This window comes from Theobroma cacao, chromosome 2, assembly GCF_053813885.1.
Source record: "Theobroma cacao isolate CCN51 chromosome 2, ASM5381388v1, whole genome shotgun sequence".
NCBI classification, from domain to species: domain Eukaryota; kingdom Viridiplantae; phylum Streptophyta; class Magnoliopsida; order Malvales; family Malvaceae; genus Theobroma; species Theobroma cacao.
Window position 1 is genome coordinate 40,054,573 of NC_142640.1, and position 21,626 is coordinate 40,076,198.

The 21,626-nt window shown below is 34.1% G+C and overlaps 3 long non-coding RNA genes across 3 annotated transcripts; all 3 read right to left on the reverse strand.

The window, feature by feature from the left end:
- Positions 1 to 1,997: 1,997 nt before the first annotated feature.
- On the reverse strand, positions 1,998 to 4,385 carry LOC148764268 (uncharacterized). Its single transcript, XR_016024764.1, has 3 exons — positions 3,796 to 4,385; positions 3,063 to 3,146; positions 1,998 to 2,194 (listed from the first exon to the last, which is right to left on the reverse strand). It is a non-coding gene; the product is annotated as an uncharacterized LOC148764268 (long non-coding RNA).
- A 6,548-nt stretch (positions 4,386 to 10,933) lies between these two features.
- LOC148764269 (uncharacterized) lies at positions 10,934 to 12,617 on the reverse strand. The gene is made up of 3 exons (XR_016024491.1): positions 12,561 to 12,617; positions 11,828 to 11,911; positions 10,934 to 10,969 (listed from the first exon to the last, which is right to left on the reverse strand). It is a non-coding gene; the product is annotated as an uncharacterized LOC148764269 (long non-coding RNA).
- Positions 12,618 to 17,826: 5,209 nt separating this feature from the next.
- Positions 17,827 to 19,674, reverse strand: LOC148764270 (uncharacterized). The gene is made up of 3 exons (XR_016024438.1): positions 19,618 to 19,674; positions 18,885 to 18,968; positions 17,827 to 18,026 (listed from the first exon to the last, which is right to left on the reverse strand). It is a non-coding gene; the product is annotated as an uncharacterized LOC148764270 (long non-coding RNA).
- Positions 19,675 to 21,626: the final 1,952 nt, after the last annotated feature.

Sequence of the window (21,626 nt, forward strand, 5' to 3'; positions counted from 1 at the left end):
ATTTGTTTGCATTCAAAGTCACCACATCAATCATTCTCAAACAGTGGTTTCCCTTTTAGATATATATCATGAGTTCCATAAGTATAGGTACCTTCTATTTTCTTGTCATACACACTAAGCTAGATTAATACTTTCATCTCATGTCATCTTTTGACGTTTATCAACATTCATAAAATTCCACCTCAAAACATCCTTTCCATACAGTGTAATAAGTTCATGATAAATATACCACTCCACACATAAGTTGCTTACTATCTACAACTTTCCTCAAATTTATTGTCATCCTTATCCCATTTATCTTCTTTGTCTTATACTCCAATAATCTTATTGACTTTCGGTATAATTAACTACGAAAACAGCTCAGCTTCCTCCTTATTTTATTCTCACAATCCTTACTGAATCAAAATTTTATATTCCCCATATTCCATAATTTAAGTTCATTGGGTTATATTTGTGCCCGACTATTACCTCATTGTATCATAACATCACTAAATAATCCCCTTCATGCTTAAATTACAATCATTAACTTAATCACATTATCCATTCCGAATGTCATTTATGACCTTATTGCTTCCTTCTATAACCTTCCTCAATAATTATATTACCAATTTATCTCTGTTATACTAAAAGATTCCCATACATATCCAATTATTTAAACTGCTATTTTACATTCCGTTCGAGTCATACAAAATAAAAGCCACTCATAACTCCTTTATACAGGTAACTACCACATTATCCCTTAAACGACACTTGCCTAGATTTATGATAATACAACTTCAAATAAAGTATTAAACATCTTTAGCTTCCTCATTGTCCTGATCCGGGCACATTAATGGATCCTCTTCCTCCTGAAATTTTCTCTTTTGTTCTTTAATCCAGGCTTGTTGTATTCTCCTACATTCCTCATCACTTATCGGTGCAGCATTTCTTCCACAATCGGGAGGAAAATGTCATACAACGTTCACCCCCATACGGGGTTTACTTACCACTGTTACTTTCTCCTTGTTCTTTTCTGGTTGTTCCCTTACATTTCTCCCACAGCCTAGTGGAAAGTGTCGGACTACTGTCACGCTCTTCCTAAAACGAATACCTCATTCGGCTATCCTTAATTTCCCCCTTTCTTTAGCATATTCCTTAGATTCTCTCAAAAGGGAACCTGTCATGCTTACATTAATATTATTACTATCTGCACTTTTTGGACTACTCGGTTCGAGCTGCCATCGGCTCCTAGCAGTAGAATCTAGCGATCCCTCGCTATCACTATGAGAGGTATCGAGACTACCACCTCTTCTAGACATGGTGTGTATGTCACCAGTGTACCTCAAAACCTATATGCAATCAAATAGTAATTATTTATGCATCTCAAAAGTAGGTAGATTTCTACATGAAGATGCATACATACTATTCAATCTAACCTAACTTAACTTATCTTAACTTATCTTAACTTAACTGGACTTGAGGCCACGCAGTGTCAATGTAGATTCCTTAAAACAACTTTAAAACCAAAGGCTTTAAAATCTAATGCTTTAAAATCAAAATATCTGATCTTTAAACCATGCTCTGATACCAATCTAAATTGTCACGACCCGGAACTCCCCATCGAGCCCGTGACAACCGCCGCGAAGCCTCGACAAACATTCTTCACCCCGAATGTCGATCGAAACCTCGCAAGGCTCTCGTATCAGCTTTCGCACTTCCCCGGTGAGCAATAGTTATCAAATAATCAAAATACGAAGGATTACAAATCATTTCCAAATTATAACATAACATATATTTTTTTTTGGCTCACAGGGGCATTTTCGTCATTTTTGTCGAAAATCTCGAAACTTGCTAAAAATGTAGTAGGTAAACCGAAAATATATACTTAATGAGAAAAAAAAATTAAGTATCTAAAACGTTCATTTGAAGTGAAAATTTGACCATTTGAATATGATAAAAATATTCAATAAAATAAACTATTTTCTTGTAAAATAATTTTCATAAAACTATCGGTACATAATTCTTATAGCGTAAAAGATAATTATATTCATATATACTATAAAGCAAATAACCAAAGCATAAAATTTCTTTTACAGTGACACGTATGCCCATATCTATCCAAAATGCATCGGAAGCTGGAAACCTACAGCTTTTACCGATTCGAGTCCAAATGAAGGTCCTTGTTCAAGTCAGCTAACTACGAAATTCCCTGAGCCTGAAATGTGAGGAAATGAGGGTGGTGAGATTATAAAATCCCAGCGAGTAAACAGATACCATCTAAACTATCTAAAGTCGAGTAAATGGAGACAATTAAAATAAATCATCATACTGTAATTTCATTACCATTCAACTCATTTCAACCAAATAAAATCAATCCATAAAAATCGAGTAATCAACTTGGCTTATGAATTTCTTAAAACTTTGGCTCGTGCCAAAACTCATACTCGGTGATACCTTGCGCGGGGCATCTAACCGAGTCCGCCAAGGCTGTTAAAATTTTGTATACTCTTAAAATATTTTTTTTTTTGAGAAAAATACAACCGTTCCTTGGCGTTGGCTGAGTTCCCCTTCACGTGGTGGTTTGGCGTGAAGTGAACCCTAAGCTATACCCCAGGAGATACCCTACGCGCCTCTCCGTTCGAGGTAATAATATAATGGAGTTTACCGTGCCCCTCTAATAGGCTGGTCCACGGAACCCCCTTTGCAGTAAATAATTAATATACAATCCACCAATCAATAAAATTCATTCTAGCATGTCATGGCAATTTATCGCAACCTAGCCTCTCAAGGCTGAATACACAGTATAAATAATTATAACACCAAAATCAGTTTAGCCATTCATGCTCATTTATTGTCATAAGCCATTCAATTCAGAACCATAAATTTGCAACACAAACTAGCAGTCTCCAATTACTCTATTTTCAAAACCAATATTCGATTTTTCAGAAAATTTATAAAATCATTTTATAAAATCACAATTTCCCTTAAAACATAACAATTTACCATTTAAACCCATTTTTCATAAAATCACATAGTTGTATAAAACTACTCTAGATAATTAAGACGATAATAAGTTTACTCACAATGTCTAGAATGCAGACTTTCGAAGCACTTTGTCTACTGGTCCTCGGATGCAATTTCCTTGCCTTTATTAGAGGACTCACCACCTTGACACAATGCAAAATCGAGAATTTCACTAAGTTGGTATTAAATCAAAATTAAACTAATTTGGCCTACCAATGCATGATATGGAATGCAAAAATGCACTGGTAACTATCTAAATCCGGTATTAGCCTAATTCGTCTTATCACCCGATTAAATTCCTAACGGGTTCGTTTAAACTCCAATTTAATTCTTTTCAGTTTCTATACCTCAATTGCACCCAAATTAACTTAATGTCCCTCAGTGTGATGCAAATTATCAGTCCCAACAGTAAATTACGAAAATACCCCTAGTGGGTAAAAATTCATATTTTTGCTCCGAAAATTCTCATTATTTTTCTAGGCTCATAATTCATTATTCCTTAACCAATTCTCCTAGAATAAAATCAAACTCATCCTCACTCACTACATGGTAAATTCAGCCATTAATGGTTGGGGGAGAAAATAAATTCTTTTCTTGTTGTTTTGTTTCTAAATATGCTAAACTAACTAAAAACACTAACATAAATTAAAATCAAATAAATCCAACAACTTTCTCTCTCCTAACCCATTTTTTCAGAATTGAATTCATCATGAAAACATGTAATTTAATCATGGAAAATAAAGAGAAATGCTTGGGAATAAGAAAACTCAAGCTTAATAGAAAAAATCTCACCTTTTTCACTTAATTTCCTTGAAAATTCACACTTTTTCTTTGATTTTCTCTCTCTAGGGTTTTGTTTTCTCCTTTCTCTCTCTTGTTTCTTGCTTGGCCGAATGTTGAAGAAGAAGAATGGGTGGGCTGATTTTTTTTATGCATTTTTATTGTTTAATGAAATAATATTATTTTATTCATATTTTAAATATTTTATTAATTCATTTCTTTTTTCTAGCCATCCACTTGTCCTATTTTCTTTCACCATGCATTCCCTTTGACTTATCCAAGTCTTAAGTGATATTTCCAGATTTTTCCAAAGTTTTGGTGGAGCAAATTTTTCAAAATTACACTTTTGCCCCTGAACTTTTCAAAAATTACATTTTTACCCCAAAAATTGAAAATTTTCCATAATGCATAATTTTCACTCCTCATACTCATTTCACACTCCAAATAATTAAATTTGATCAAAATCCTTTCAAAAAATTAAATTTTCGATTTCGAATGGTAAAATTACCATTTTACCCTTTTACTCCAAATTATACCGAAATTAAAATTTTTCACTTCTAAACCTCAAATCTTACTCCAATAAGTCAAATGGGGCCAAAAATCTTTTCTAAAAATTTCCATTTTGTCCCCAGGTGGCAAATGACCATTTTGCCCTTGGATAGCGAAAATTCCAGTTTGACTCCAAATTGATCCTCGAACTCCAAATCACCATATTAACCCATTCTAGGACTTTAAAATTCTTAATTTCATTGTAAATTCTCTATTTGATCTAGTTCGAGGCTTAAATCAACTTTATTGTACCTCTAGGTACAATATCGACTTTTGTAAATTTTTCAAGACTCTCTTAGCATGTAAACATGCTATCCACCACATGTATGTCATCACAAATATTTCTGTAGAGTCGGGCTTGTCATCTTCTCCCCCACTTGGATCAACCATATGATCCTCCTTCTTGATTGACTTCGACATCCGGCTAAATATTAATATTTTAATATTATTTTATTAATAAAATATTATTTTATTCTAAAAATTTTATCTTGTCTCCTTGGTACCAAAAATACCTTATTATGCCTCACTTGACTTCCAAATCGTCTTTTATCTCACAAATTCTCTTCCGATAAAATTATTATTATTTTATTATTATTTTCTCACTTGCGAAACATTTTATCCTAAACTACTCCTTTCGTCTTTTATCACTTCTAAACATTTTAATTGACCTCAATTTGCATTTGATCAACTTTATTTATCACCATATCAAAGTATGGGGTATTTCATGTCCTATAAAACACTTGAGGTGATGATCTGTATGTTGACCACTCATTTGCCTTCACATGCTTCATACTATACCCAAAAGCATCATGTTTAGGCATCCTTGATTAGGCACTCGGAGAGATGAAATTAAAGCATAGCACTACACATATAAGGCAACCTGGTGTCTCAAGTTTAGGGAGTATTTATGAAATACCCCATACTTTGATATGGTGATAAATAAAACTTATCGGATGCTAATTGAGGCATAATAAGGTATTTTAGGTATAGAGGAGACAAGATAAAATTTTTAGAATAAAATAATTTTTTATTAATAAAATAATATTAAATATTAATATTTAATCGGGTGTCGAAATCAGTCATGAAGAAGGATCATATGGTTGATCCAAGTGGGAGAGAAGAAATATAAGTGAATTTTTTGTATAAATAAGCAAAAAAAGTGAAATACGCGTGTTTTGTTAAGTCGAACCAACGCGGATAAGTAAATATTTAAATATTATGATAATACCACATTGAGGTGCAAATTCTTTTATATTTCGGTGGTATACGCACCGAGAAAGGAAGTTAGATAAAAATTGAAATTTTTAGAAGCATCAAAAAGGATCGAAATTGAAATATAAAGATTAAAGGTGTAAAACCTGACCCTATAAACACATGTCATGACATACATGCACTGAGTAGCATGTTATTATGCTAGGAAAGTTCTAAGAATAGACGAAACCCAGTATTATACCTAACGGTACACTTGAGTTGATTTAACCTTGAACTAGTTCAAATAGGAATCGTAGGATGAAATTTAATATTTTACAATCCAAGAATGACTAAAAATGATTGTTCGGAGTTCGAGGGTTCATTTGGGATAAAATTAGAAATTTTGATGTTCAATGGCAAAATCGTAATTTTACCACCCGCGGATAAAATTTGAGATTTTGAGAAAATTTAGATCAAATTTTACAAATTGAGGAATGGTATGAGTATAAGGGATGAAAAATATGTCTATGGGCAATTTTTCAGTTTTTTGGGCAAAAATGTAATTTTTCACTTTTACGGGGGCAAAAGTGTAAATTTCAAAAATTACTCCACCAAGACTGAAACACCCCATACTTTGATATGGTGATAAATAAAGTTGATCGAATGCAAATTGAGGTCAATTAAAATGTTTAAAAGTGATAAAAGAGGAAATGAGTATTTTAAGATAAAATATTTCGTAAGTGAGAAAATAATAATAAAATAATAATAATTTTATCGGAGGAGAATTTGTGGGATAAAAGGCGATTCGGAAGTCAAGTGAGGCATAATAAGGTATTTTGGGTACCAAGGAGACAAGATAAACTTTTTAGAATAAAATAATATTTTATTAATGAAATAATATTAAAATATTAATATTTAGTCGGATGTCGAAATCAGTCATGAAGAAAGATCATATGGTTGACCCAAGTGGGGGAGAAGATGACAAGCCCGACTCTATAAAAATATTTGTCATGACATACATGTGATGGATAGCATGTTTGCATGCTAGGACAGTCCCGAAAAATTTACAAAAGTCAGTATTATACCTAGAGGTACAACAAAGTTGATTTAAGCCTCGAACTAGATCAAATAGAGAATTTACAATGAAATTAAGAATTTTAAAGTCCCAGAATGGTTTAATATGGTGATTCGGAGTTCGAGGATCAATTTGGAGTAAAATCAAAATTTTCGCTATCTAAGGGCAAAATGGTCATTTGTCACCTGGGGACAAAATGGGAATTTTTAGAAAAGATTTTTGGCCCCATTTGACTTATTGGAGCATGATTTGAGATTTAGAAGTGAAAAATTTTAATTCTGGTATAATTTGGAGTATAGAGGTAAAATGGTAATTTTACCACCCTATGGGCAAAACAGTAATTTTTCACCACCAGGATATTTTTCCAGCACATGGTCATCTCTTATCCTCATTTTGACCATTGACTAATTATGTGGTGGAGATAAAAAGGATTAAAATTTTTAAAGTTTTAAAAACGGGCCAATGACATGATGTCACGTGTCATGCCTTTATTAATTTATTATTTTCCTTTTTAAAAGGCACAAAAATCAGCCCATCTTCCACCCCATGGCCGGCCAAACCAGCAAGAAGAGAGAGAAAATAAAAACAAAACCCTAGAAAGAGAAAATCAAAGAAAAAAGTATGAATTTTCAAGGAAATTAAGTGAAAAAGGTGAGATTTTTTCTATTAAGCTTGAGTTTTCTTATTCCCAAGCATTTCTCTTTATTTTTCATGCTTAAATTACATGTTTTCATGATGAATTGATGGCTGATCAAATGGGTTAGGAGAGAGAAAGTTGTTAGATTAATTTGATTTTAAGTTATGTTAGTGTTTTTAGTTAGTTTAGCATATTTAGGAACAAAACAACAAGAAAAGAATTTATTTTTCTCCATTACCATTATTGGCTGAATTTTCTAGAGGAATATTGGCTGATGATCTTGATGTTTATTTGAGGAATTATGATGAATAATGATGAATTATGAGCCTAGAAAAATAATGAGAATTTTCGGAGCAAAAATATGAATTTTTACCCACTAGGGATATTTTCGTAATTTGCTACCAAGACTGATAAATTGAATCTCATTCACAGTCACTAAGGTAATTTAAGTATAATTAGAGTGTAGAAAGTGAGAAGAATTGATTTGGAGTTAAATTGGAGATAATAGGCCGAATTAGGTCAGCATCGCATTTAAGCGGTAATCGGATAAGTTGTATATCATATCATGCATATATACCGAGCCTGATTTGATTTTATAATGGTCAAGCATTGATGTGGTGAATTATGTATTGTACATTGTGGATAGGTGGTGAGCAAAGTACACTGGTAAAAGTACAGAGATTGTGCTTGGAGATTGGGATTAGGAGTACATCGACTCCTAGAACTGTGAATGAACTTATTATCATATTAATTATCTAGAGTAGTTTTATACAATTGTGTGATTTTATGGAAAATGGGTTTAAACGGTAAATTGCTATGTTTTAGGATTTATAAAACGATTTTATAATTTTTTTGGAAAAATCAAATACTGATTTTGAAAGTAGAGTAATTGGAGACTGCCTGCTTGTGTTGTAAATTTATGGTTTTAAATTGAATGGCTTATGACAATATATGAGCATGAATGGCTAAACTGATTTTGGTGTTAGAATTATTTGTACTGAGTATTCAACCTTGAGAAGCTAGGTTGCGATAAATTGCCATGTCATGCTAGAATGAATTTTATTGATTGGTGGAGTATATATTAATTATTCACTGCAGAGGGGGTTCCGTGGACCAGCCTATTAGAGGGGCACGGTAAACTCCATTATATTCTTACCTCGAACGGAGAGGCGCGTAGGGTATCTCCTGGGGTAAAGCTTAGGGTTCACTTCACTCCAAACCACCACGTGAAGGGGAACTCAACCAACCCCAAGGAACGGCTATATTTTTCTCAAACTAAAAATATATTTTAAGTGTATACAAAATTTTAACAACCTTGGCAGACTCGGTTGGATGCCCTGCGCAAGGTATCACCGAGTATGAGTTTTGGCACGAGCCAAAGTTTTAAGAAATTCATAAGCCAAGTTGATTACTCGATTTATATGGATTGATTTTATTTGGTTGAAATGAGTTGAAAGGTAATGAAATTACAGTATGATGATTTATTTCAATTGTCTCCATTTACTCGACTTTAGATAGTTTAGATGGTATCTGTTTACTCACTAGGATTTTATAATCTCACCACCCTCATTTCCTCACATTTCAAGCTCGGGGAATTCCATAGTTAGTTGACTTTGACAAGGACCTTCATTTGGACTCGAATTGGTAAAAGCTATAGGTTTCCAGCTTCCGATGCATTTTGGTTAGATGTGGGCCCACGTGTCACTGTAAAAGAAATTTTATGTTTTGGTTATTTGCTTTATAGTATATATGAATATAATTAACTTTTATGCTATAAGAATTATGTACCGATAGTTTTATGAAAATTATTTTACAAAAAAATAGCTTATTTTATTGAACATTTTTATTATATTCAAATGGTCAAATTTTCACTTCAAATGAACGTTTTAAATACTTAATTTATTTTTAAATCATTAAATATATATTTTTTGCTTACCTACTATATTTTTTAGCAAGTTTCGAGATTTTTGATAAAAATGATAAAAATGCCCTTGTGAGCCAGAAAACAATATGTAATGTTCTGATTTGGAAATGATTTTTAATCCATCGAATTTTGATATTTGATAACTATTGCTCACCGGGGAAGTGCGAAAGTTGATACAAGAGCCTTGCGAGGTTTCGATCGACATTCGGGGTGAAGAATGTTTATCGAGGTCTCGCGACGGTTGTCACGGACCCGATGGGGAGTTCCGAGTCATGACAATTTAGATTGGTATCAGGGCATAGTTTAAAAATCAAAGATTTTGGTTTTAAAGCTTTGGATTTACAAGTATCCGTTACCGAGGATTGATGATCTTTTCGATCAATTACAGGGAGCTACAGTGTTTTCTAAGGTTGATCTGAGGTCTGGGTATCATCAGTTGAGGATCAAAGAACATGATGTACCCAAGACAGCGTTCAGGACTCGGTACGGTCATTATGAGTTCTTGGTCATGCCTTTCGGGTTAACTAACGCACCAGCAGCTTTTATAGACCTCATGAACAGGGTGTTTCACCCTTACTTGGACAAGTTTGTTATTGTGTTCATTGATGATATCCTGGTTTACTCGAGAGATAATGATGTGCATGCTAACCACTTGTGTATAGTATTACAGACTTTGCGGGAAAGACAGTTGTATGCAAAGTTTTCGAAGTGTGAGTTTTGGTTACAAGAAGTGGTATTCTTGGGACACGTAGTATCGGGAGCTGGAATATATGTTGATCCCAAGAAGATAGAGGCAATTTTACAATGGGAGCAACCTAAGACAGTGATGGAGATTCGTAGTTTCCTCGGATTAGCCGATTATTATCGGAGGTTTGTTCATGGGTTTTCCTTAATAGCAGCTCCTTTGACCTGTCTAACTCGTAAGGGAGTTAAGTTTGAGTGGGATGATGTTTGTGAGAATCGATTTCAGGAGCTAAAGAACCGGTTAACCTCCGCTCTCGTTTTAACACTTCCAATGAGTGGTAAGGGATTTGTGGTGTACAGTGATGCATCTAAGTTAAGGTTGGGGTGCGTACTAATGCAGGATGAAAAAGTTGTGGCTTATGCTTCTAGACAGCTAAAGAGGCATGAAGTAAAATACCTACCCATGATTTAGAGTTAGCAGCTGTAGTGTTTGCTTTAAAAATCTAGAGGCATTACTTGTATGGTGTCACGGCCCGGAACTCCCATCGAGCCCGTGACAACCGCCGCGATGTTTCGATCGACATTCATTACCCGGAATGTCAACCGAAACCCCGCAAGGCTTTAATATCAGCTTCTCATTTCCCCTGTGGGTAACTGTTTCCAAATACCACATTCTAAAAGATTTTAAACTGTTTCCAACTTAAACAAATAAAATAATAATTTTCGTCTCACAGGGGTATATTGGTCATTTATCCCAAAAATCTCAAAATCATCTAAAAATATAGTATGTAAGTGGAAAACACATATTTCATGATCAAAAATAATTTTGGATGTCTAAAACATTCGTTTAAAATGAAATTATGACTGTTATAATAAAATAAAAATATTCAATTTTCACATAAAAAGATATTTTAAGAACACTGTATAAATAATTTTTATATCGTAAAAGCAAAGTAAATTCTTACATACCATAATACAGATAACCAAAGGATAGAATTTAATTTACAGTGACACGTGGGCCCACGAATGACCAAAAGTAGCAAAAGAAATGAACCTACAGTCTTTGGATGTGGCAAGTTCAACTGTAATCCTCGCCGATATCAGTTATCTACAATCTATTCTGAGCCTGAAATGGGTGGAAATGAGGGTGGTGAGATTATAAAATCCCAGTGAGTAAACAAACATCACTCAAAATATCTAAAGTCGAGTGAAAGGAGACTATTAAAACATTTCATCAAACTGTAATTTATCATCTTTCAACTTATTTCAACCAAATGAAATCAATTTATTTAAAGCAAGTAACCAGTATGGCTTATGAATTTCTTAAAAAGCTTGGCTCATGCCAAAAATTATTATCATACTCAGTTATTTGGGATACCTTGGCCGAGGGCTATCCCAACTGAGTCCGCCAAGGCTATTAGAAAGTCATGTTTTTATTTTGAAAACATAGCCATTCCTTGACGTTGGCCGAGTTCCCCTTCACGAGGTGGTTTGGCGTGAAGTGAACTCTAAAAGTTATACCTCAGGAGTTACCCTACTCGCCTCTCCAACCGAGGTAAAAATATAACAGGATTCCGTGCCCCTCTAATAGGCTAGTCCACAGAATCCAGCCCACTGCAGCAGGTCAAACCCACCATACAATAAAATTTTGACAGCATGACAGGGCTAATATATTACTACCCAGCCTGCAAGGGTAAAATAAAGCAATTCATATAATTCATAAAAAACACAGCCCAGCCAGTCATGCCAATACAATAACATAAGCCATTAATTCAATTTTAAATTTACAACATATCAGTGGTCTCCAATTACTCTATTTTCAAAATCGTTATTTCGTTTCAAGACAATTTATAAAATATTTTCATTTAAACTCATTTTGTTTACAAAACATAAAAATTTACCATTTGAACTCATTTTCATAAAATTCACCAAAACCGAATAAAAACATACTTTAGATAATTAAAATGATGGTAAGGTTACTCACCGTGTCTAGAGTGAGGATTTTCGAAATACTCAGACTATTGGTCCTCGGGTGCAATTCCCTTGCCTTTATCAGAGGACTCACCACCTTGACACAGTACAAAATCGAGAAATTCACCACATTGGTACTAAATTGAAATTAAACTAATTTAGACTACTAATGCTTGATATGGAATGCAAAAATGTCTAAATTTTTGCCTAAATGCGGTGTTAGCCTATTTCGGTCTTTTACCCGATAAATTGATATACGCGTCCGTTTAAACTCCAAATTAATTTTTTTCAGTTTCTATACCTCAATTGCACCCAAATTGACTTAATGTCCCTCAGTGTGGTGCAAATTATCAGTCCCGATAACAAATTACGAAAATACCCCTAGTGGGTAAAAATTTGTATTTTTGCTCCGAAAATTTCCATTATTTTTCTAGGCTCATAATTCATCATTATTCATCATAATTCCTCAAATAACCATCAAGATCAGCAGCCAATATTCCCCTAGAAAATTCAGCATAATGGGTTTCAATGGGAAAAAATTATATTTCTAGCTTATTTTTGCTATATTTTAATATAACTTAACTAAAATCACTTAATTCAATTACAATCAACCAAAAATCAAGCTCAAAACTCATCCATGGAGGTTTGGCCAGCATGGGTGTCCATACCCACTTTCTAATTTTGCATGAAAATGAGAAAAAAATGCATGGGTAGTGAAAATCACAAGGAAAATCAATGAAATTTACCTTTTTAATGCTTGATTTCTTGATTTCTCTTGATTTTCCCCAAATTTTTCAGGTAGGATTCTTGTTTTTTTTTTCCCCTTTTCTCCCCTGGTTTGGACAGCTGAAGAAGATGAGAATTCCGGAATTTTTACCTTTTTAAAGGCTAAAATAATATAATATTATTTTATTCATTTTTTAATGTTTTATTAATTCCTTAAATTCCAGCCATCCATTTGTTTCCAAATTTTCACCATACACTTGTCCCACATATCCATAGCTTAGGTAAAATTCTCAGACTTATCCAAAGTCTTGGTGGAGTAATTTTTAAAATTTACACTTTTACCCCCGTAAAAGTCAAAAATTACATTTTTGCCCCAAAAATTGAAAAATTGCCCATAGACATATTTTTCATCCCTTATACTCATACCATTCTCCAATTTGTCAAATTTGATCTAAATTCTCTCAAAATCTCAAATTTTGTTCGCGGGTGGCAAAATTACGATTTTGCCCCTACACTCTAGAAATCACTGGAATTAAACTTTTTCACTGCCAAACCCTCAAATTATACTCCAATACTCAAATCATACTCCAATAAGTCAAATGGGGCTAAAAAATTTCTTTTCTAAAAATTCCCATTGTGTCCTTGGGTGGCAAATGACCATTTTGCCCTTGAACAGTAAAAATTCTAGTTTGACTTCAAATTGATCCTCGAACTCCAAATCACCATATTAAACCATTCTGGGACTTTAATATTCTTAATTTCATTTTAAATTCTCTATTTGATCTAGTTCGAGACTTAAATTAACTTAATTGTACCATTTGGTACATTGTCGTCTTTTAACGATTTTTCTTTCAAGGCTTTCCAAGTATGCAAGCATATTGTCAATCATATGAATGACATGGAAAGTATTTTATAAGGTCGGGCTTGACAACACTACCCTCCTTAAAATAAAATTTTGACCTCAAAATTTCATGTACTGAACTCAGAGAAAAGGTGGGGGTATTGTTTTCTCATCTAATGCTCGACTTCTTATGTCCTCCCCTTTATAGGGAATTTCGATTTGTTCACCTCATTTACCTCCAATTCAACTCAAGTACGTCGCTTATGTCTATTATTATCCTTTAAAATCATATCAATAATAACCTTCACAATTATGATCTCTTATATTGAGACATTAAGCATGCTTCTATTACTATCATTAAGCTTGAACCATAACTCCATCTCAATCATACCAATTTCGATCGCATTTTATTCTTATTTAGGTATACCAATCACTATCTTATTACTTCATTCCATATCAAACTTCTCGACTTTCATTCATTCATCCTATCCTCATACACTATTGTGTAGTTTACAACATCATTAACACGCCATACTCATTCCTGTACATATACTCAGCGTTCAGGAAAATTAATGGCTTTAATTATTTCTACTTATTTCATGTTTACTTTGCATTTAGGAAATTTCAATCTTCTTAATCCTATTAATCCATCTCATATGGCTTAATCGTACTATAGATTATATTCCCTTAACTATTTCTCCAAAATTCCTTAGGTCACCATAAATCGTCTTCTGATAAGATTCTTAATCGTTACATTATCTATACAACTCATCAAATATATTGAGTTCAAATCTTGAACCACTAAAACCATTATTCATTTAGTTGGGTACATCACTACTCCACACATACATATACATATACATTCAAATGTCTATATTCCTCATTATGTATACGAGTCTCTGTTTTCAAATGCCTTCAGACTAATTTCTCTTAATTCATTCCCATCCACAATCAAGATTCAATAGAATAAGCTTCATAATTCATACAAATTCTCATCATGCCTGTGTATAGTTCCTCATCATTTATATACTTATATTCTCTTCTTATCGTTTCCAATTATATGCTTAAGTTTCCTTGTACTTTATATCATTGCATCACAATGTCATCTCCATTGAATTATAATCTATTATGCATGTATGTTTTATAATCCCATTGGTATCTCAAAAATTTATCTTGACTTGATCATTGCATCTTATGCAATACTACAATTCTTAAAAGTCATCCTTATTCCTCGATTATCCTTCATGTCTCCTATATATTGTATCCTTATTGCATTTCGATATTGATTTGTCACTTAAAACTCAGATTCATTTGAATCATGTATGCCTCACGCATTTTCGAATTCCAATTCCCATAATATATTAAGAAAGTTTCATTATCTGACTTCATTATCAAGGTTAACTTCTATCATCCTTTATTCCACTCTTTCATATGAATATAACATCATTCTTCCTTAACTAATTAACAAATTGTACTTGAAATTACAAGACTTGAAACTAAATTCTCTTCAAGTACTTTTTAATGTTAATACTTATACCACTCAGCTTATAGCTTCCTTTTTATAACTACATAACTTAGTGCTTGCTTTCACAAGATCCATGGCAGAACTTCTCTTGAGTATTTCCTTAGAGATATTTATTTTAAATTTATGTCTCACAACATATGATCATTTAACCCGTAACTTAGCCATTTGGCTCCTTAGCAAGTTTCAAAGTCACGCATCTTATGCCCATCATGTATAACTTATAATTCTTTCTCAAGGGCGTGTAAACATTCTTGAAACACTTAATCACTTATTTACTCTTTTATACACCAAGTATATCATTTCCATAAAGGCATGCCCAACTACTCATGCTTCAATTTATCTCCATGGGTTTCTAGCATGTCACCTAGTTTACTTGTGTTGTTACTAATCCTTTCCTTTCAACAAGGTCAAGACAAGATCAGTATATTCTCATAACAATATTCTATATAAACTCATTTGCTATATCATTATTGAAATCTTTATTTACATTTTCCTCACTTGCTATTGACATCTCTTATCAGTATCTCATACATTCATCTAACCTTTCGCTCGCTTCCTCTTTAGTCTTTAACAAGACTTAATCTCTTGTCTTCTTTATTTCTTAAGATTTGACTTCAGTCATCATATTATTCATCTTAACACTCCACATGTTAATTTATTTTTATGTAGCCATCTCAAAAATTCTCTAACTTTTCTTTCTCTTACATGCCAATATATATAAGGCAAAAAAAAAAAAAAAAAACTTTGCAATTTCACTCATCATCTTTATCTTAATACCTCCCAATGCACTTAAGACTCCAAACAACAAAGCTTAGCATGAAAACCAATGACCATTCTTCAACTCGTGTGTTTCATCTTCATGCCACTCTCAATTTGCTCTACTTTCTAGCCATTAGGGGTTCTTAACGTGACAGCGTTTGATAGTCAGTACTGTGGCGTTGCAACGGTTTGAATTCACTTTATCTTAGCAACTCTTCCACCTTTAAAGCTACTACCTCAATTATTCACAATCGTGTGGCTTCCCTTCGAGTCTATACCACAATTATCAAGACTAACTTTCTATCACAAGTGTGAAATCAAAACATTGATTTAACGTAATTTTTTTTTTGCCACTAGCATTCATATATCTTTACCATAACATTTAATACGAGTTTGCTTAAGCAAAGATCTCCAAATTTATTCATAGCTACATGTATCTCAAATTGCTCATCACTTATCATCAGTCAATAAATCCCACTCGAAAATACCCTTTCCATATTGTATAGTGATTTCACCATATAGCATCACTGCACGATGTTCCTCCATTCTACTATCATGGATACTCCATAGAAATTAATTAAAAGATTTACGTACCCTAACTAATGCTAATTCCATTTAATCATATCTTAAATACTTCAAACTTGTAAATTACAACTCCAAATGTATGTCCATATATTGATAATCTTTATATATTTCATGAGCATGAAAACTACAACTTACAAACTAGCTTTCTATCATACATACTTTATTAGAGCACTAATTTCAACTTATTTAATCTACCCTTGGTGGTATGTCAAAATCATCCCTGTCTCGGTTGCAATCCAGAGGAATCTCTCCTCTGTATATCCGTATGAGCTGGTGGAGATGGAGCAGCTACCGTAGCCCGTCCTAACTGTGGACAATCTCTCCTAATGTGACCCAGTTTATCACAATGAAAACATCGTGCAGGCCCTCTGCACGGCCCAACATGATAATTCCCACAATTTCTGCATCTACGTGAACTTCCTGAAACAGAGGAGTTTTTGCCCCTGTTTGGTGGCTGACTAGAAGATACACTTAGACTTCTCCTTTTTGCTAACTCAGCTCGCAGACTCTTATTTTCATTCGCAAGCTTCTCGGCTCTTAAAGCCATTCGCACCACCTCTTTAGCCACGGTTGCGTCCGACTCACCCATAAAAGAAACACAACTATGTTGCCTAGCCTCTTTAAGCTTCTTAGAATCAGAAACATCCAGCACTGGTGGTGGGACAGGAGGTGGGGATAGTGGTACTGAAGGAGCAGCCAGAGGAACTGTAGGAAGAACTTGACCAGCCTGAGCCTGGCCAGCAATAGCAGTAAAGAAGGCTGCTAATGCTTGAACTGCCTCAAGAGGCATAGCAAGAATACTAGTAAGTGGCAGAGGAGGTGGAGGATGTGGAGGAGTCTCGATTTGTTCAGCAGCAGGTGCTGCCCGAATGGTGGATGCAGTCGATTCCTCCTCTATTGCACCTAACTGACGACGTTGAAAACAACCTCTTCCCCTCCCAGCTGATCTAGTGAAAGGTGGTTGTTTGCGTCGAGGAGACATAATAATCTATAAGAGGGAACAAAGTGAGTTTAGGCAACCTCAGGCTCTATATGCATATGCATGTATTTTATTCAACCTAACCTAACTTAACTCGGGGCCACACTGACACTGTAAATTTTTAAAACAGCTTTAAAATAACTTTAAACCCAAAACTCTAATCTTTCAAACCAACAGCTCTGATACCAACTTAATTGTCACGGCCCGGAACTCCCATCGAGCCCGTGACAACCGCCGCGATGTTTCGATCGACATTCATTACCCGGAATGTCAACCGAAACCCCGCAAGGCTTTAATATCAGCTTCTCATTTCCCTTGTGGGTAACTGTTTCCAAATACCACATTCTAAAAGATTTTAAACTGTTTCCAACTTAAACAAATAAAATAATAATTTTCGTCTCACAGGGGTATATTCGTCATTTATCCCAAAAATCTCAAAATCATCTAAAAATATAGTATGTAAGTGGAAAACACATATTTCATGATCAAAAATAATTTTGGATGTCTAAAACATTCGTTTAAAATGGAATTATGACTGTTATAATAAAATAAAAATATTCAATTTTCACATAAAAAGATATTTTAAGAACACTGTATAAATAATTTTTATATCGTAAAAGCAAAGTAAATTCTTACATACCATAATACAGATAACCAAAGGATAGAATTTAATTTACAGTGACACGTGGGCCCACGAATGACCAAAAGTAGCAAAAGAAATGAACCTACAGTCTTTGGATGTGGCAAGTTCAACTGTAATCCTCGCCGATATCAGTTATCTACAATCTATTCTGAGCCTGAAATGGGTGGAAATGAGGGTGGTGAGATTATAAAATCCCAGTGAGTAAACAAACATCACTCAAAATATCTAAAGTCGAGTGAAAGGAGACTATTAAAACATTTCATCAAACTGTAATTTATCATCTTTCAACTTATTTCAACCAAATGAAATCAATTTATTTAAAGCAAGTAACCAGTATGGCTTATGAATTTCTTAAAAAGCTTGGCTCATGCCAAAAATTATTATCATACTCAGTTATTTGGGATACCTTGGCCGAGGGCTATCCCAACTGAGTCCGCCAAGGCTATTAGAAAGTCATGTTTTTATTTTGAAAACATAGCCATTCCTTGACGTTGGCCGAGTTCCCCTTCACGAGGTGGTTTGGCGTGAAGTGAACTCTAAAAGTTATACCTCAGGAGTTACCCTACTCGCCTCTCCAACCGAGGTAAAAATATAACAGGATTCCGTGCCCCTCTAATAGGCTAGTCCACAGAATCCAGCCCACTGCAGCAGGTCAAACCCACCATACAATAAAATTTTGACAGCATGACAGGGCTAATATATTACTACCCAGCCTGCAAGGGTAAAATAAAGCAATTCATATAATTCATAAAAAACACAGCCCAGCCAGTCATGCCAATACAATAACATAAGCCATTAATTCAATTTTAAATTTACAACATATCAGTGGTCTCCAATTACTCTATTTTCAAAATCGTTATTTCGTTTCAAGACAATTTATAAAATATTTTCATTTAAACTCATTTTGTTTACAAAACATAAAAATTTACCATTTGAACTCATTTTCATAAAATTCACCAAAACCGAATAAAAACATACTTTAGATAATTAAAATGATGGTAAGGTTACTCACCGTGTCTAGAGTGAGGATTTTCGAAATACTCAGACTATTGGTCCTCGGGTGCAATTCCCTTGCCTTTATCAGAGGACTCACCACCTTGACACAGTACAAAATCGAGAAATTCACCACATTGGTACTAAATTGAAATTAAACTAATTTAGACTACTAATGCTTGATATGGAATGCAAAAATGTCTAAATTTTTGCCTAAATGCGGTGTTAGCCTATTTCGGTCTTTTACCCGATAAATTGATATACGCGTCCGTTTAAACTCCAAATTAATTTTTTTCAGTTTCTATACCTCAATTGCACCCAAATTGACTTAATGTCCCTCAGTGTGGTGCAAATTATCAGTCCCGATAACAAATTACGAAAATACCCCTAGTGGGTAAAAATTTGTATTTTTGCTCCGAAAATTTCCATTATTTTTCTAGGCTCATAATTCATCATTATTCATCATAATTCCTCAAATAACCATCAAGATCAGCAGCCAATATTCCCCTAGAAAATTCAGCATAATGGGTTTCAATGGGAAAAAATTATATTTCTAGCTTATTTTTGCTATATTTTAATATAACTTAACTAAAATCACTTAATTCAATTACAATCAACCAAAAATCAAGCTCAAAACTCATCCATGGAGGTTTGGCCAGCATGGGTGTCCATACCCACTTTCTAATTTTGCATGAAAATGAGAAAAAAATGCATGGGTAGTGAAAATCACAAGGAAAATCAATGAAATTTACCTTTTTAATGCTTGATTTCTTGATTTCTCTTGATTTTCCCCAAATTTTTCAGGTAGGATTCTTGTTTTTTTTTTTCCCCTTTTCTCCCCTGGTTTGGACAGCTGAAGAAGATGAGAATTCCGGAATTTTTACCTTTTTAAAGGCTAAAATAATATAATATTATTTTATTCATTTTTTAATGTTTTATTAATTCCTTAAATTCTAGCCATCCATTTGTTTCCAAATTTTCACCATACACTTGTCCCACATATCCATAGCTTAGGTAAAATTCTCAGACTTATCCAAAGTCTTGGTGGAGTAATTTTTAAAATTTACACTTTTACCCCCGTAAAAGTCAAAAATTACATTTTTGCCCCAAAAATTGAAAAATTGCCCATAGACATATTTTTTATCCCTTATACTCATACCATTCTCCAATTTGTCAAATTTGATCTAAATTCTCTCAAAATCTCAAATTTTGTTCGCGGGTGGCAAAATTACGATTTTGCCCCTACACTCTAGAAATCACTGGAATTAAACTTTTTCACTGCCAAACCCTCAAATTATACTCCAATACTCAAATCATACTCCAATAAGTCAAATGGGGCTAAAAAATTTCTTTTCTAAAAATTCCCATTGTGTCCTTGGGTGGCAAATGACCATTTTGCCCTTGGACAGTAAAAATTCTAGTTTGACTTCAAATTGATCCTCGAACTCCAAATCACCATATTAAACCATTCTGGGACTTTAATATTCTTAATTTCATTTTAAATTCTCTATTTGATCTAGTTCGAGACTTAAATTAACTTAATTGTACCATTTGGTGCATTGTCGTCTTTTAACGATTTTTCTTTCAAGGCTTTCCAAGTATGCAAGCATATTGTCAATCATATGAATGACATGGAAAGTATTTTATAAGGTCGGGCTTGACATATGGTGAGCATTGTCGGGTATTTACGAATCACAAGAGTTTAAAATATTTGCTCACTCAGAATGAGCTTAATTTGAGGCAAAGGCGATGGTTGGAGTTGATAAAAGATTATGACTTGGTGATAGACTATCATCCGGGAAAGGTGAACGTTGTAGCTGATGCCTTAAGTCGTAAGTTTTCATCGTCTTTAGCCACACTTCAGAGTTGTTATTTTTCAGCATTATTAGATATGAAATCTCTTGGGGTCCAGTTAAGAAATGGTAAGATGGATCCTTATTGGCAAGCTTCATTGTGCAACCTTCGTTACTAAATCAGATCAAGGACATTTAGAGGTCTGATGAAGAGTTAAGAAAAAAAATTCAAAAATTGACCGATGAGGGAGTTAGTGAGTTTAGATTCGGAGAGGATAACGTCTTGATGTTTAGAGACCGAGTTTGTGTTCTTGAGGGAAACCAGTTGAGACAGGCGATCATGGAAGAAGCTCATTCATCTGCCTATGCATTACATCCCGGAAGCACCAAGATGTATAGGACTATCAAGGAGAATTATTGGTGGCTAGGTATGAAGCGAGACGTAGCAAAATTCGTAGCAAGGTGTCTCGTATGTCAGCAAGTTAAGGCGGAGCATCAGAAGCCAACAGGTACACTTCAGTCTTTAACTATTCCCGAGTGAAAATAGGAGCATGCAACTATGGATTTTGTTTTGAGACTACCGCGGACACAGAGGGGAAAGGATGCGATTTGGGTGATCGTAGGTCGATTGACTAAGTCCGCTCACTTTTTAGCAATCCATAGTACATACTCTATTGAGAAGCTGGCTCAGCTCTATATAGATGAGATTGTGAGGCTACATGGAGTTCCCGTTTCTATAGTGTTAGACCGAGATCCTCGATTCACTTCTCGAGTCTGACCGAAATTTCAAGAAGCTCTCAGAACCAAATTGAAATTTAGCACTACTTTTCAACCACAAACGGATGGTCAGTCAGAGAGGACTATCCAGACTATGGAGGATATGTTGAGAGCTTGTGTCATGGATTTTCTTGGGAGTTAGGATAGACACTTGCTGTTAATGGAATTTGCTTACAACAATAGCTTCCAGT